Source organism: Macrotis lagotis, chromosome 3 (assembly GCF_037893015.1).
Source record: "Macrotis lagotis isolate mMagLag1 chromosome 3, bilby.v1.9.chrom.fasta, whole genome shotgun sequence".
NCBI lineage: Eukaryota > Metazoa > Chordata > Mammalia > Peramelemorphia > Peramelidae > Macrotis > Macrotis lagotis.
In genome coordinates, this window is record NC_133660.1 from 149768050 (window position 1) to 149787341 (window position 19292).

The 19292-nt window shown below is 32.3% G+C and overlaps 1 protein-coding gene across 2 annotated transcripts in view; it reads left to right on the forward strand.

Moving 5' to 3' along the window:
* EPHA5 (EPH receptor A5) overlaps positions 1–19292 on the forward strand; it is a 567705-nt gene that overhangs the window by 431193 nt on the left and 117220 nt on the right. The gene's annotated exons all lie outside the window — the stretch shown is intronic.

A 19292-nucleotide genomic window follows, 5' to 3' on the forward strand; every position in this document is an offset into this window, starting at 1 on the left:
TCTTCGTGATTCTTTCTGATTTTATGTTGTCTTTTTTGTTTTGCTTCTTGGCGGGGGGAAGGGGGGTGAGAGGGGATTATATCTTTTGGACCCTTTCACTCCAACTTCCCTAAACCTAGAAAAAATAAGTCTTGTAAGAAATATGTACAGTTAAATGAACCAAATCCCAAGATTGTCCATGTCCTCAAAAGTTCTGCACCTTGAATCTATAATATCTCCCTCAGAAGGTGGAATCTGTTTCCTTATCAACTTGTGATTGGTCCATTCCTTGATCAGATTTTAAGTCTTTCTGATTTATTTGTATTTATATTGTTTTTATTATTGTATATATTTTTCTCCAGTTTTAACTTCACTCTACTAAAGTTTATAGTCCTCATGATTTTCTATGAAACTCTCTCTCATCATTACTTATGTCAAAATAATGTTCACTTACATTTACAGAGAGTTTGGAAATCATTTGGTCCTAGCCTGTCATTTAACTAATAAATAATTCTAGAAGAATTTAGAGGATCTAAGAGGACAGGAAAGGAGAGGAGAAGAGAGAAGGAGAGGAGAGGTGGAGGGAAGGGAGGAGAGGAGGGGGAGGGGAGGGGAGAGCCTGACCTGATTCATACTACACAGTATCTAGAAGTAGTGTTGTAGAAGCTATTTTCATCCTTCTCCCCAAATCCCATAGCAGGTAAAAATTGTCTTCTTTCTAAGAATCAGACTTTAACCATTTGGGAAAATCATAAACTTGATTTTCACACAGTTCTCCTAAAAATATGTCAGAGTTCACAATGCACTGGGTCTCCAATTTCATTCATATGTTTAAACTCTTCAATAATATAAATCCTTGTTCCCTCATACCTAACCTATGATTCTCATTCATTTTCTCCCATAAATTAATTTTAGAGGATCCAGAGTATATACACTGTTATCCATTTGAATTTTGCTTTCATTGTGGTCAACTCATCTATTTTTTTCTAAACATATCTGCTGACGTATTCAGTCTTGTCATATGCCTCTATTGCCTTCTGAATGATCTTCAAATATAGTTATATTGAGATATCATATTACATAGCTGGAGTTAAAATTATATATATTTTTTCAACTGATACAAATAATATGACACAGGCTATCACACCATTCCACTGGGAGTAGGAGTTTGGTAGAAAGGACACGTGAATTTTCAGAACCTCTAATTTTAATTAAATGTTTTACAAACTAGAAGCCAAGTTTAATCATTTAAAGATAAAAAATATTATTAATATCCTTTACATTTTAAAAGCCAGCATCAAAAACTCTTCCTAGTTCTTAGTTGTATCCATGACACGAAGTCAGAGAAAACATGAGAGAATATTCTTTAGTGTCAAATCCACTTCTTTTGGAAAGGTATTTGGGACTGGGATATCAGAGTCTAAATTGGCAGTTTCACTCTCCTCAAGGGTAAAAAATTTATACATATAGATGCCCCAACCCTGCACACACACACACACACACACACACACACACACACACACTTAATTTTAATAAATTGGAGTAATTTAACTCAGTTGGGTCTCTTGCCAAGCATTCCCTTGTTTTCCTTTCTACTGTCTTTTTTAATACTGCCTCTTTTTTATGAAGTGATACTGTCCATAATTTCAATCATTTCTCTTTGTCTCATTGATCCAATGGTTTAATATTTTTAAACCAGCATTTCCCATGGCTATTGTATCCATCTACTCATCAAGGGTATCATTTTTGCTGACTGTTGTGACTTCTAGGCTGTCTTATTTTCTATGTTAATAATTTGATTTATATTGGAATACTTGGCAAAATTGTTTGCTGCTAAGAGGAGATCTTGAATAGAAAGAAAGAATTTGAAGACAAATTACTTTAGGTGGCAAGGTCTTTCAGATGATTCTATACATGGATTACATTAACCTGTTTACATGAAAACCAAATATAATATACAGCTAAAATCTCTCAAGAATTTGACTTACCTCTCTATAGATGAAGGATTAAAAAAAAAGGTTATAGACAATTTCTTTTGTTTTTATTATGGCATATAGTTGGCTAGAGAAATTAAGAGCTCATGCATCAGTACTTATAATATGTAGAAGATAAGTAGACAGAGATAATATGGATCTAGATACGTGTTATAGTGTAGAAAAACACAATTTTCTATCTATCCACCTGTTTGACATATACACAAAAGTATACTTTTGCCTAGTTAGATACTTGTGTGAAAATGTGTTAGTCTGTGCATATCTACATGCACACATATATATTGATTAAGGTTTGGTTCTAGGGTTAAATTTATGCTTTGACCAATCACATACTTTCTTTAATTATAGTAAATTTCTCCCAGAAATAAAGGCTGATCTTTTAAATACTTTTATTCCAAGGTGACAGGGTAATTATATAGGACAAAGTGATATTAATTAACAAATAATTTAAAATAATCATTATTTCAGGTACAGTAGAAAAGTATGAAACATATATGACTTATCTGACAAGTAAAGAACAGAAGTTAGGGAATGTCATGAAATAAATGATTGTAAAAAAGAAACTTATCTCATAATGATAACAAAGGACAAGTAACACATAGGTCATGTGCTTCACTGCTGTCATTATGATGCTAGAATAGTCAGAAAGGAACTAATATATTAAATAGACCCCCCATTGGTAGACTTGTGAAAATACATGAAAATGAATAATACAGAATGGGTTGGCATAGATGGATTGTGTTCTCAATGAGTGGAAGGAACATGAACATTTATGCCTCAGAGAATCACATATTTAGAGCCATAGAAACTTTTAAGGCCTTTTATTTCCAATATCTCACTTTGTAGACAAGGAAACAGACACAGAGAAGATGACACTTTGCCTCTGGTCAAACAAGTAAACATGATCCAGGGCCAAGATTTAACTGAGGATTATAGAGCTGACAACCAATTTATACAGTATTCTCCCCACCTTTTTTTTAACACTCATTCACTTACTCTTTTTATGATGACTAAGAATCAGAAAGTGAAGGGATGTCCAACATTTGGAGAATGACTAAATAAATTGGTATATGACTGTAATGGAATATTACAAAAGAAATAACAGAATGATTTCAGAAAAATCTGAAAAGATTTACATGAACTTATACAAAGTGAAATAAATAGAACCAGGAGAATTTTGTCCATGGTAACAGCAATAATGTTTGAAGAAGAACTGTGAATGACTCAGCTACTTTCAGCAATATATTTATAAGACAATCCCAAAGGACTTGTGATGAAACATACTATCTACTTCCACAGGGGGAAAAATAAACCCTGATATTAGAATACAGATTGAAGCATGATATTTTTCACATTCCCCCTTTCATTCTTTTATTCAACATTTCTTGTTCAAAATGATTAATGAGGAAACAATTTACATATATAATCTAATATGTATAACCTAAATCTGAGGGAAGGAGTGAAGAAGAGAGAGAGAGAGAGAAGGAGAGGAAGTGAAGTGGAAATCCAAACTTTAAATAACAAATGCTTAAACATTGAAAAAATGTAAGAAAAAAATAAAAACATTGAGAATCTCCTAAGTATACTGTATTAGGTATTATAGAGGCAGTTAAGTGACACAATGGATAGAGCCCTGAGCCTAGAGTCAGGAAGACTTGAGTTCAGAAACTTACTAGTTGAATGACTCTGGGAAAGTCATTTAATCTGTCTCATTTTCCTCAACTGTAAAATGGGAATAATAGCAATATCTACCTCACATTTTTGTAGTAAATCAAATAAGATAATATTTTCCCTCTTCCTATTATTGCTTATTTTGATTTTTAAGGTATACTTTTTTGTTGATGTGAGATGAGAAAGGAAAGAGAAATTTGAGTGTGGTCTTTTTAATTGTTTCTAGCTTCTATGTTTCTCTTTAGTAGCAACTTGCTTTTTTATTCTTTTTATTTTCTAGTTTAACGTACATGAAAAATGACCACATAAATCATGTATTAATTGTTTATTATGTGCCAATAACTATAATTGCTAGGTATACAAGAACTGGTAAACAAGGCAATCCAAATCATTAATCTATATTCTCCATAGTTTCTAATGGAGGGAGACAAAAGGGAGAAGAGAAAACTCAATTTATCAATTACTATACCCACTTATTGGTTATTGAATAAGTATCTTTAATATGAGAAACAGTAGCTGAAGATATTCCAGACACTGTCAGATTCTTAACATATTATGCAATATTAAATTGTGACATTTTATTCTTACTTTAAATTGAAATCTCCATAAACACAGGAACTTTATTTTGCCTTTTTTTGTGTGTGTGTATTCCCAGTACTTAAAACAGTGCTTGGTACGTGGTAGGTGTGCTTAATAAATATTAATCAAATGACTGATTGACTAGTCACTATAGAACAATACTGAGACCAATTATATATTATTCTTTTTTTCATAGGTTGCAATGTTCCCCCAAGTCATCACCAATTCCAGGGAGGAAAACTTCTAACTTTAGCCCTAAATGTCATTTAGAAACCAGGGTAGCAAACATCATTTCTGGCAAAGGCAGAGCCAGCAATAGTTTTTCCTTCAGTGTCAAAACTCCCAAGTGCTCATCTCTCAAAAAAATGAGTTATCAGTTTAAGAATTTGTAGAATTGTGTTCCATCCAAAACAGAAAGATTCCTCTAGTCTATTAAATCTAATCTTTATATATATAGATATAATTGTTTTAATCCTGCTAATCTTGAATATCACTTCTGTAATCATTAGAAACATAGTTTCTTTGTATGTTACTGCTTCATGGGGCTTGTATTTTCCATATGCAGATGCATGTTTCTTATTCTCCCTCAGACTAGAAGTAAATCACAATTTAATGAAAATATATTGGAATTTGAGGTTGGAAAGTAAAATGACTATATATATATATATATCACTTATTAATCTCTAATTGAGTGTAACATAAAATATTGGCATAATACAAAATTCTCTGATTATATTACAATTGTTTACAATGAAATATTCTTCACAAAGCATCCCTAAGTGCATAAACTACTATACTTTCCCAATTCAAAAGTTTTCACTCAAATGTATAATGAAATCTCATAACAGATGCTTTGTAAAAATTTTTTTAGCTTCTAAATATATAATTGAGTTAATAAAAGTTTCATCTCAATGTAATAAAACTTTTATAATATTCCTCATGTAATGTTTCCTCGTATATAGAATATACATCTATTCTATATATGCATTTATCCATTTTCAAAGCTTCCTTTTTATAGTTGATGCTCTTTCCCTAGTCATTTAAAAGCAACACACAAACAAAAATGCTCATTATAAAATAGTGAAATAAAATCAAGCCATAAAGTAAATGTAGAAATAGCTTAGTACCCCCTTTTTTAAAAAAAAGAAATGAATTGCATACACTTTTAAGACATTGTCATTTAAGGTTTAGATTGCTGTGAAGTATATACATTGGTTTTCAGTTCCATAAAGACATTGTATGAAAATAAAATACAAAACAAAACTTATTCATCAAAAAAGTGAAAGAAAATTATTTCACTTGTTTATTTCCCCTCATCTGTAAAAGAAAAGAATGAGGTTTTTCTGCTATGTTTTTTTAAATCTCAGCAGATGAATGGGTGATTTTAATGCTTAACAATTTGAAATAAATACTATGAAAAAAATGAAAAAATAAACCAGCAAACAAAAACATCTTTTGGTTCCTGACAAATGGCAATATTGAATTTCCTTCCTTTTCCAAATACTCTTATATAGCATACCTGAGCCATCTCTTCAGAAGAACTTCTGATGGAGATTTGGAGAATGACAGAAAAGGTTATATGATCTTTGTAGTTATAGTGTAAGCACTAAACTTGGAGTCAGGAAGATTTGAGTGCAAATCCTGCTTCAGACCTTTGATTAGTTATGTATCCCTGGTCAAGTCATTTTGAACTTTATGGCTTCATCTGTAAAATGGATATTGTAGTATTACTTCCATTATACTCTCTTACAGGATTGTTGTAAGGATTAAATGAGAATAGATAAATAGATAGATAGATAGATGATATAGAGAAAATATACCTATATTCATGATATATATATATATATAGCACATTGAAAACTTCAGTGTTATTTGTGCTTGTCATCAATATAATATTTTTATCAAAAGTTATTTTAGATGAAAATAGTTATAGTCCAAGTTTAATCATATATATTGATTCATAAGTTGTTGATTACATTTATTATTTAGGAGCTATTGAGGCAATGACAATTCAGTGCTAAACCTGGTTTCAGGAATATCCAAGTTTAAATTATCTTTCTGATATTCATTGTTACCATACACAAATCATTTGACCTCATCATATCTTAGGGATCTTAAAGATTGTCTCTCAAATCATAGCTAATTCCATATCTGCTTTGCTTGAGGGATCTTCCCACATTGAAAACAGAACAAAAGAAAAATTTCAATTATTAGATTATTGAATTAATAATGAATCATTTTAGTTCCAGAATGATACTTCTTTTTGGCATTTCTGGTCTATCACATTAATTTCATACCTAAGATATTTCCATATGGTCATACAACATAAGAAAGAAGTAGGAAGTCTTATTATACTTTGAGTTTTCAAAGTCTTTACTCTTATAAAACTCTGAGAAAGAAAAGGCTATATAAATGTTAAATATGATTATTTATCAGACCTTCCCACCACTTCCTTCTCCATAGATACAAGGATTAAGTTTGACTCTATATGTTTTGAAATAATCAATGCACCTCTTCCCTCTCCACCAGCAAACAGAAAACTATTACAACTGGTAGAGATCTCTGTATTGATCCTGGAGGCCTGCTATACAAATCAAAAATGAACACCGACAGTTAGTTGTATGTAAATGGTTAATAGTAATAAAAGATATATTTAAAGATGCTCCTAAACATTGTGTGATTGCACAAGATACCCAGAGTTTTTGACCCAAGTGAAAGTCAGATTATGGTCATTACAATGAGTTTTCTAGATTTTTCATGTAGTTACTATGGACAGTTCTTGGATGCTGAAGAGGATATCTTTATATATCTACACATATGTGTAAATTTCAAATTATGTAGCAGAAAGAGAATTGGAGGAATTGAAGTTATAGTGGTGAATAATCCCTTTCCCCTCTGTAATAAACTTCTACTTCTTAGGGAAATAATTTGTGTTCATTTTCCTATTCTCCTGATTATTTTAGAAAATTCACCCTAGTATTATTGAGAGGCAGAAGCAAAAAGTCAGTAAGATTGGATAACCTGTGACCCAACATAGAAGGTTCAGTAATTTTTTTCTTCACCATTGGAATTCATTAGTGAGATAGATTGCTTCATTATGTAGAGTGGCAATCCCAGTCCAATAGGAAATTTTTCAGCATGTTAAAAAAGCTATTATCAGATTCAGACTATCAATGGAATATTTTTATTTTATTTGGAAGGACAAAGAATACAAAGGTGTTGATGTGGCAAAGAAAGAGTATGGGTTTTGCTTTTCCCTTTCTTTTTGCTATTTTAGCCTGATACCCTTTAACATTCAGATAAAGCTGTTACTGCACCTATTTTGAAGGGGAAAAAACTTATATAAATGCAAATGAGATATGAGTACAGTAAGCAAATCTGAGGCATGCTATAAAGTTGGGAGATACTCTGAAAGTACCTCAAGGTTCTTGTTGTGCTCAAATAACCAGTTGAACTAAAAACTAATGTTGGAGTTCATACCTCTATAATATCGGGGGTGGTGCTATTCTGAGAAAGAATTCACGAAACACAGAGCTGTCTCCCAGGCAAGGTGGCATTTTATTGGACACTGTCCTTGCTCAGCAGGATGAGAGTTGGAAGATGCTCCCTCCAGGAAAGAGGCCTGACATACCCTTATTATATAAATAAGAAAGAGGAAGAAGGATGAGAGAAGAAATGATCTCAGATAAATAGTTGTGAGTCTGGAGGTCCGAAGTTATAACATATGCTTGTAAAACTGCTTTCTGTATATTAAAGAATATTCCAAATACAGATAACTAAGACACAGAAGACCAAAGACCAAAGAGCAAGTGATAAGAGCCCAGGGTTGTAGGGAGAGTAATAATTAGGATTCCTGGTTTAACAAACTCAGAGCAAATCTGAATGTTGGAGGGGCTCAATAATTGGGACCCCATTACTAGGATACTTTAGGAATGACAGCTAGTATTTCTGAATCTTTGTAAACAATAAGATGATGAAAAACAGCAGGAAAAACACTACTGGATAAGGACAAATTTCCAGTTTTGTTTCATTTTGTTTTATAAAGTAAGGAACAAAGTATACAAACAGGTCAGTAAGCATGGCTTGCAGTTTTAACAAAATTGTAAAAAATATTTGCAACTGGATAGTCAGGAAAATGCTAAAAATAGGGCACAATAATCATGATGAGTCAACAGAAATTTTATCTAAATCTGGTCTTTCAATACAAACATCATTTCCTTTTTTGACAAAGTTATTAGACTGGTAAATCCAATAAATAATAAAGATATTTTTCTTAATTTTAGCGAAACAGTTGGTAAATTTTCTTTTACTATTTTACTTTAAAAAGATGGGACAAGGGGGCAGCTAGGTGGCACAGTAGATAGAGCACCAGCCCTGGAGTCAGGAGTACCTGGGTTCAAATCCAGTCTCAGACACTTAATAATTACCTAAGCTGTGTGGCCTTTGGGCAAGCCACTTAACCCCATTACCTTGCAAAAACCTTAAAAAAAATGGGAAAGGCAATTATGAGATTAAAACTAGATGACTACTCACAATTTTGGGGTGTCAAATTGGATGGAAATCACTAGTTGGTATATCCCCAAACATCAGTGCTTGTTTCTGTTACACTCAAAAATTTTAAAGGGTTTGGATAAAAAAAGTATAGATGTATTCATTCTTTCATTCATTGATCAAATATTTATGTATTGGGCACTGAGATTCCAAATGTAAAAATCCATATAATCCCTATCCTCAATGAGAAGGAGGGTTAGTTTTCATTGAGGGTATAGTAATGGGATCTATTAACAGAGGAGGATGGATGGGAATAAGCCTCAAAAGGGAAGTAGCACTGGGGCAGATTAAAAATAACCAGTTTTTATGAAGTGATGATAAGGATGGTATTCCAGTCAGACATAGTCAATTGTCCTTGCAAAGGCACAGAGATGAAAATTAGAAAATCACAGTGGCAATGTAGCCACCGGGATTTTGGGGGGTCACCAATTAAAAATAGAATTTGAGTTAACTAAGAAATCAAGGGTTACTAAGAGACGGGGGAGGGGGGGAGACCCAGCCATGTGGCATGGGGCCCGTGGTGTACCACTAGCACCTAGCATGGGAGCACATGGCTTAGGAAGGAAAGATTCAGATATTCTGCAAAAGTGGAAGATAGAGTCAAGAAAAAAAAAGAAGCAAGAAGGGGCAATGTTTCCTCTGAAATACACTTCTGTAGTAGTTTAAACAAAAAGATGGTTCTTGGGGGGTGGTCTAGCACCTGGCCCAGGTATTCTCCAATGGGAAGTGATGTACTGATCCTTCCTGTCCCAAGGTGTGTGACCTCTAAATTCAACATGTCATTTCCCATCACACCAGCATCAGTGGGCACTGAGGGCAAAGGGGGAATCCCTCCCTCCTTCATGACCAAAACAAGTAGAAGTTTGGAGGCTGGGGCATGAAAATGAGGAGATAGGATATAAATTTTACATTTAACAATGAGATGTGTTTATCAAAAATTTTTTAAAAAATGAGACAAGAGAAGTCAATTTACATCTCAAAAGCAAAGTCTTCCTCCCTCTAACAAGATTTTAACAGCATTAAAATTATAGAATTTGTTTCTGCCACATTTATAATTCTCACATCAACAGTGTTGTATACCCTTATACCAGGAAGACTATGGTTAAAGAATTCTTAATTAAGATATTATTATTGATTTGGTAACATTCTTCCAGACTAATTTTTTTTCCAGTAAAAGCAAAAAAAAAAAAGAATGAAAACAACTTAGAAGGGGAAAACATTGTGATCCTAAAATTTTATATTAATTTTTTTATCTATTATGTGTGCTGAAATTTAGAAATTATTTGTAGAGAGATTAGGTATAATAGAAGTGCTTTTTCTGATTTTATTATACCATGGTTCTATTTTTTTTACTGTACCCTTGACCTATAATCAGTGCTTTATGGTTATAATGCATCCTTTAAGTACATTTGGATTTGCATAAGATTGCTTACTCACAAAGAAATATATTAAAGGACTGATTTGTTGTTTATCTTTCATTCTTTAACAATACCTTGAAATAAGGGAGGAGATGCTATGATATTCAAGAAATTGGATTTAAGTGCTGGAGAACAGTGTTATCACCAGCCTCATTTTCTTCTCCAAACTCATCTGGGTTCAGTAGCCAGATATGGATCAGGATGACTGAAAGTGGCTCTCTTTGCAGGGTCTTTTAAAACTAGATCTTTCTCTGGTCACAGTTTGAACTCAGGAAAAGCCCATTCAGTCATTGAGGTTAGGAAAGAGAGAGATGAGGCAAAAAGGTCAAAACCAACCACTTCTAAAAGAATGAAAAATTGCTGGGTTTCTTAGTGATTCAGGCTGGTTAGAAAGGAAAACAAAAAAACAGAATAATCAATGTGGGAGAGGAAGACCCTTAGGGTTTATAGCTAAAAACAGAAACAATTGCTATTTGCAATCACTCTGAGCCAATCTGGGCCTAAACACTGACCAACTGGATTTAATTGATTGACTGATACAGCCACAAGTGGATAACAGTCCCAGTTAACTATGTGTCTCTTTAAACTCTACTTTGAGTAATTCTTATATCAAACGAATTTTCCCTTTTATTCTGTATTATAAAATCTTAAATATATTTTTGAATGCTTTGAAATTATTAGATGAAATATTTCATAAAAATATATTGTTTTCATTCCAAGAAAGTTTCAGATGATTATTATAATCAGAGTTTTGTGGATCAATTATCTGGTAACTTCAATCATCTGAAATATAACTTAAAAAGGGGAAAAAAACAAAAGAAAGTATCTGATATTCATCCAAATAGAATTGTTATGTGTCAGAGGTCTTGACTTGCACATGTTAGCAGTCTCTCATAAATGTCTAACCTTCCAACTCTTCTGGGTCTCATTGCCCAACAAAAACTTGTCAAGGGTCAGACAGAGAATTAAATATTTATTTATGACTAGAATGTAGCCTATATTGTCAGTATAATAATAAAATATAAAACAGTTCTATGAATGAACTTTGAGAGTAGCAGCTGGGACAAATCTGCTCTAGATCTTCAATTGGAGCCTATTTATTGTTGTGGGTTTTTTCAAATAATTCTAATACACTGGATTATCTGATGTCATAATCTAGAATAGATAAGAAGAAAGACCATAGGCCAACTTTTTCTTTTTTACATTTCTGCTTAACATGTTTACATAGTAGTCATTTTCTGTATGAGGAATTATAAAAAGGGGAAAAAAAGTAAACCATGAGATAGGAAGGAAAAATTAAGAGAAATTTTTAAAACAAGTAAACAGTGTTCATTCAGACTCTTATTTTTTGTTTATTTGTTTGCTTTTTTCTGCCTGGATGTGGATGGCATTCAGGAGCTGCATCCATCATGTTAATCAAATGACAATGTTTTTGTTAAGGTATACAATATCCTCTTGGTTCTAGTCCATTTGTTCAACATCAGTTCATGAAATTGTTTTCATGTTTCTCTAGAGTCTGACCATTCATGGGTTCTTATGGAACTTTCATATATAAAAATTTGTTCAATCATTCTTCAATTTATGGGCATCCCCTCAATTTCCAATTCTTTGCCATAACAAAAAAAGAGTTGCTACAAATATTTTAGAATATGTGAACTTTTTCCATTTTTTATGATTTCTTCTGTATATAGGGTTAGTATTGGTATTCCTGGGTCAAAGTGTATTATTGCCTAAATTCTCCCCAAATTAAAGATTGAGAGCTTTTTTTTTTCAAATAGTGAAAGAATTCACATAGAGAGATACAGCCCTGGGATTTAAAACTGTTCAGAATTTAGTATAGAATCCTGTAAAATGTATAGATAAAAGCTTTTCTTCTGGAGAAGCAACAAGCACTTTGAAAAAAGGAGTGAATAATAAAAGTCTAAGTGAGATTTCTTTGGGAGACTGAGTTGAGGGGGAGAGGGAGTGGGGGAGAGTGAACCAGATAGAACCAGTTGGGCCAAGACTTTTTTGTTTTTAAATTATTTATATATTTATTTATTTTTCATCTGTATGCACCTGTATATTAAGTTACAAAATTTCTTTCCACCCTCCCTTCCCACCTGTCTCCCCTCAGCACCAAACAGTCAGGTTATCATTGTACACTAACATTTTTGATAAACATGTTAACATATTAGCCATTTTGGGTATGAATAATTAGGATTAAGGGAAAGATACATAAGAGATAATTTTTATAGAATGTTCATCAGATTCTAAAGGATTGTTTTTCTTTTTCTTTTTTTTTGTTTCGTTTTTCTTCCTCTGAATGGGGATAACATTATCAATGCCAGTCTAATATGATTGCCCTAGCTCTCTAAATTCTGAGAGGAGCTGCTTCCATTAAGGTTGATCACCTCACAATATTGTTATTAATGTGTACATTGTTCTCTTGACTCTGCTCCCTTCACTCACCTCAGATCCTGTAAATCATTCCATGCTTCCCTAGAGTCTGACCATTTATGATTTATTATAGAACAATAATATTCCATAGTGTTCATGTACAATAACTCGTTTAGCATTCCCCAGTTGATGGGATCCTCTCAGTTTCCAATTCTTACCACTATAAATGGAACTGCTGTGAATATTTTGGAGCATGGAACTTTTCTCATTTTTTATAATTTCTTCTGGACATAGACCTAGAATAAGAATTTCTGGGTCAAAGGGTATGAATAGTTTTATTGCTCTTTGGACATAGTTTTATATATATATATATATATATATATATATATATATATATATATATATATATGTATATATATATATATATATATAGCTTTAATTTCTTCATTTGGAAGTTGGGGAATGACTTGTAACCTTATCAATTTGATACAATTCTCTGTATATTTTAGAAGTGAAACCTTTAACAAAGCTCCTAGTTGTGTTGGGCCAAGATTTTTGAGTCTACACACCACAAGAGGAGTTTAGGCCAGATTTTTATAGTCTTGCCCATTTTCTGGGTACTGAAGAATCTAGAGACTGAGGGCAAAAGAGAAAACCCTCCCGGTATTATATGTCTGAAACCAGATAAAAATTGGAAGCTGGGGGTTGAGAATGAGGAGACTTTACAAATTTTAAATTTAGCAATAAACAATAGAAGTTAATTTATGTAACAGGAGTAGATAACATTTTTTTAGTTTTTTTGCAAGGCAAATGGGGTTAAGTGGCTTGCCCAAGGCCACACAGCTAGGTAATTATTAAGTGTCTGAGAGGGGATTTGAACCCAGATACTCCTGACTCCAGGGCTGGTGCTTTATCCACTGCGCCACCTAGCAGCCCCAGTAGATAACATTTTTTAGAAAGTTGAGCAGTATAAAAGGATTACAAAATCTGCTTCCAATTACAAATATTCTATATTCATAACTCTCTGCATCATATTTTCATACCTCCTATATCTTTATGACCAGTTTTATTGTTCTATGTGTATAGTTCCATGTTGCTCTCCAGAATGGTTTCTGAGCTAACTTATATAGTCATATTAATAACAAAAAATGAAACATATGTGTTCTCTTTAAATGAGATTTGGGGGCAGCTAAGGTGGTACAGTGAATAGAGCACAGGCCCTGGAGTCAAGAGTACCTGAGTTCAAACCCGGCCTCAGACACTTAATAGTAATTACCTAGCTGTGTGGCCTTGGGCAAGCCACTTAACCCCATTGCCATACAAAAAAAAAAGTCAAAAAGTCAAAAGTCAAATGAGAAGATTTGGGGCAAACTTGAGCGACAAAAAAGATGTTCTTTATAATAGTAGGACATTTTGGATAGTGGTGGGTTTTAGGAAAAGATGAGTATTATTTTTCAACTAACTCTATTTGAGATACCTAAAGGACATCCATTATAAAATGACCAATAGGTAGTTGTTGAAGTAGGTTATGTACTTAGATGAAGGCTAAACATATTGATTTGGAAATCTTCTGCATAGAGATGATTATTGATTCCATGCAACCTGATGTGAATCCCAAGTGAAAAAAAAAGTATGGAAAAGGATCTTAAAATAGTATTATTGTAAACACACAAGGTACGTGCTACTGATGAAGAGCCACCAAAGAAGAATGAACAATGGCCAAAAAGGTAGAAAGCCAAGAAAGATCAATGTTATGGAGAAAGGATGCAAAAGAAGTCATCAATAGCTGTAGAGGAGTCCAGAAGAAGAAGGATTTAGGAAAAAGTCATAACCTACACCAAAGAGAAGAAAACAATAAAATACACACTTAAACATATAAACATAAAAAATATTCTTATGAGGACTTATTATCATAGGAATAGAGAAGAAGAAGATTCTTAATAATTGAGACTAGGTAAAACAAATCATTGAATTTGATTATAATGAAATATTAAAGTGTAATAAGAAAGGAAAAAAAGGACAATTTCAGAGAAACTTAGGAACTCTAATATGAATTGATGAAGAGTGAAATTGAGAAGTACCATGAGAACAATTCAACAATAACAAAACATTGTAAAGACAATGAACTTTGTGAGGTTAAATATTGTAATAACAACCACAATGATCAATTGGGATTCCAAATTATTGAGGATGGATCATTTTACCAGAATGTCAATAGACTTGGGATAAAAATTGAGATCGATATATTCATGAAACTGACCAATATGAGAATTATCTTTACTTCACTAAGCTTAATTGTACAAAAAATATTTCAATTGTCTTTTTTTTAAAAGCAGAAATTAAAGTAAGAAAAAAAATGTTTCTTGTTCATCCAAATGTCATAACCAAGATTCCAAATTCCCAGGTTAAAAAGAAAATATTACAAGCAAGAAGAAGAAAAAAGCAATTAAGATACTCGGGGAAACTAACTGGGATTTCATAAGACCTAGTAGTTTCTACACTTGAAGACTATAAGTCTTAGGATGCTATATTTTAAAGAACAAAGGAGCTGGGTTTGCATCCAAGAATAACTTCTGGATAAGTTGAGTGTGATGCTAAATGAAAAAACATGGATTTTGGTAAACTGAAAGACAAAGCAAGAAACCTGGAAAACAATGGAAATTTGATGTAAAAGAACCAAAAGAAATTTAAGAAAGTTATTAAAGAAAAATTATAAGGAACTGATCAAGATTAAACTACTTACTAATGTATGTAAAATGATATTAATATTAGTAATTATTTATAAGTAGTAGTGATAGTTTTTTTAAATTACTATTACTAAGGTAATATGAAAGAAAGGTTGGGGTTGAGTTGCACATGATGAGGTAATTCAAAAAACATAACTGGGTAGAAAAGATTAAAATTATCTCAGAAAATTTTCATAAAAACAGGGTGTAAAAGGAAAGACTAATACAGAGGAAGCTGATGGAATGAATTCAATAGGAAAAATGTATATGAAGTTTAGTCTTCTGAATTTCTAGAGAGGTGAGAAAACAGAACAATATGTTAGGAGAGATACTTTTAGAAAGGTATTTTGAATAAGTTTAGAAAGGTGGGATAAAGAGATGAGAGGAACTTTTAGAGGAGAGGGTAATAAGTAGATAAAAGGGGAAAATAAATGTTAACTAGGACAGGGTGAAAAGAGGAGAGGTGAATAGTGAGTAAAAATAGGATAGAGGAAATTCACAAAAAATTATAACATTGAGTGAGAATGGGAAATGAATTGGGAAATGATTGAATAAGTTATCATATAAGATTGTGATGAAATATTACTGTGCTGTAAGATATGTTGAACTCAATGATATTAGAAAAAACTTGAAAAGACTTGAATTAAATAATGGAGAATGTTATATAGTTAACAGCAATATTTTTTAAGGCTGATTTTGATTGAAAAGCTATCTTAACTATATTAATATCCAAATTAACTATAAGGACATATGAAGAATTCTTTTTATATCCAGAGAAATAACTGATAAATATAAATATGTATATAGTAATTTTACATATGCACACTTATATATGTATATCTATTTGTATTTAATGATAGTTATACCTGGGGAAAGTGGGAAGAAAAAGAACAAATGCAATTAATGTGATCATTTTGTTATATATTTGAATGGAATAACAAATAATGCATACAAGATTTGCAGTTTCAAGTGCAATCATATTTTTTCTTGTGCTATGTTTTGGAAATGCTTGTTTTAGTCAATAAATTGTTATTTTTAATTATATTTTTAAATGAGTTAGAGAAGTAATTGACAAAGTACTCTAGTATCTTTGCCAAGAATAAGTGCATTAAGAATTAGACATGACAGAAACGACTGAACAATAACAAAAATAACCAGTACAATAACAACAGATCCGATTAGTAAACAAATACTGAAAAAGTCAAGATTTACAGTGGCCAAAGAATGTATGTCCATTCCTTAGAGTCAAAGACCTTGCCATGATCTTTATCCACCTTCCTTGAAAATGGCTTTAAACCTGTATATAAGAAAAAAAAAGTGGTAATTTTTATTGTTGTTGGTGTTGTTGCTCTGGTAATTTGAGGTTTATTTTTAAATGTAAGGTAATTTGAAAGAAAAATACAGCCTTAAACTATGAAATGATTCTTGTTTGTATCTTCCTCATTTTCAACCAGTTAACTCCTGGCTATGGTTATTATATACAAGAAAATTTTTTGAAGTTGATCCAAAGGCATCTCATTCAATTGAAAGACATTCTGATATATTAGATGTATAGGGAGTCAGGACATAATCATGATTGCTCTTTTGCAAAATTCTTCTGAAAATGATTTTTATTATAACTTTTATGTTATTGCTTCTTCTTTTGAGAAATATTCACTTTGTACTATTAATGATAGTTATTATGAAATGAGCATTTATTTCAGTAACTCTAAGTAATCCATAACAAAGTGATGGATGAAATGATTGAAATGGACAAAATTTTTGCTTACATGAATTGGCTGTGGAAATATAGGAATATTTTGAAGAGCTTGGAATGAATGAAACCTGCCTCTGGTCTTTCTGATTGATTTTATTTGATCATGAATTTGTTCTTGGGTGTCTCAGCATTACATAGCTCCTGAAATACTCTATAATTATTTATGTAACATTTACTTTTATATGATTATCTATTTTCAATTTATAGTCATTTATATTGCTTATTACTATAATGTAATACAGGTGTCCTAATTACACTGTAGATTTTACAATAATGAATAATTTTTGACTTCTGAAAAAACCCAACAATTTCTTATAGAATTTATTATTATTTTTCTGGTTTCTGTCTTTACAAAATTTGTGTGACTATATGACTAATTAAACTTGTATTTTTTCATTTTAGCATTCAAAATGTTGTTGTTGTTTGTTCTTCATTCCCAAAGAAGACCACAACATCAGGGAGGTGGTACCATGACAAGCAAGTTAATTGATTTTGAGTTAGGGTTACTATGCTAAGAAACAAATCTCACTTTTTCCTCCAGAGGCATCTGGATCCAGTGGCCAGATTTGGATCAGAAAGACTGAAAATGACCCTGGAGGCAATCAGGGTTAAGTGACTTACCCCAGGGTCACCCAGTAAGTGTTAAGTGTCTGAGGTAGAATTTGAACTTAGGTCCTCTGGCCAGTACTCCACTCCCTGTGGAATCTAGCTGCTCCAGTATTGGGAATATTGTGGTGGCAATGAACCATCAACTGCTGCTTTAATGTTTGTATTCTATCCATGACTTGATATCCTGGCATATAAATCGTTCAAGTCTTTTCCTACTTTATCCCTTCATTGATAGTTATCCAGATAGTTTGAAAAAGGTTAATCCTTATTTAGGCTAGTTTGATACTTCAAGTTCTGAAATAGTGACAGATCTTTCAATAGTTTTTAAAAAAGGTTTATATAGCCTTAACAAGTCAGAATTACTCAGTAAAAATATATCACTTGTCTCTGGTAGAAATTCCATCATTCTTCCCCTAACTCCCTCAGAAGTTAGCGCAATATTCATCACATTTTCATTGCTTAGCAAAGACTAGATGATAGATTAATTGATTTCAGATAAAGAACAAGAAGAATTCTTGGAATAACATGATAAGTTGATTTAGAACTCCAAAGACTTCAGATCAAGGTAAAATGAGATTCATCTTGTTAATGACTCTCCAGGCTAAAATAATCCAGGAGAAAAAGAAGGCGCTCAAAAATTGAAATTATAACAACAGAAAGAGAAATGAGGAAAGAAAGGAAGGTGAGCTAAAGAGAGAAACAGTATGTTATGAAGTAAGCAGAACTTAATAACTAACCTAGATTTAAAACAGAGAATGTAAGAAGCAAGGGTCACCTAGAAGAGAATGAATACAAGTGTGACATCCCACAAAAATAGTGTTTACTGTATTAAAACCCTGAATGGAGATGGTGAAGGTAGCAAAGTAAATAACAAAAAGATGTATCTATGTATTTTGTGTGTGTGTGTGTGTGTGTGTGTGTGTGTGTGTGTGTGTGTGTGTTGGTTGTTTTAAAAGCTATTTGGGGGGAAATAGGAAAGCTAAAAAAGGCGGAAAAGACTGTGTCTTAGGGTGGATGAGATAAGGATAAAATTTATTATTACTTATCTCTGCTCAGAGTAATAAAAATGTTCATTTCTTAATTTCTTTTTGTTTTTGCTACCAAAGAGAATAGACTTTATATGGAAAACAAGGGAAACTACTAGGGAAATATGGATCATTTGCTTTATGTAAGAAGTCTTAGAAGTCAGTAAGTCTAACAACATTTTACAATGGCAAAAAGAATCAGTGAAGATAAGTGACTCTTTAAAGGTCAAGTCAAAGAGACAGAAAGGTGGCAGAACCAGGATTCAAAACAGATCCTTTAACTTCATATTCCTTACATTTTTCTATGCACCATACCCAAGTAAAGAAAGGAAATAGTAAGAAAGACTCTAATTGCCATTGATGTAATGGCTAAATGGTGTTCCTTTTTTGTTAGGTTCAGAAATAATGGAATGTTTGAGGATTAGTAAAATTATTTAAATAACAGTTTGGAAGGGAATCTTTGGTGGAATGCCATAGAGCTTGGTGTTTCTCAGCTTACTTTTTCCCCCCTCCCTGACAAAGGCGTAGAGGACATACTTATTAAATTTAGGTGTGACACAAAGTAGCAATATTAACTGATACTGTTTATGACTAATAAAGATTCA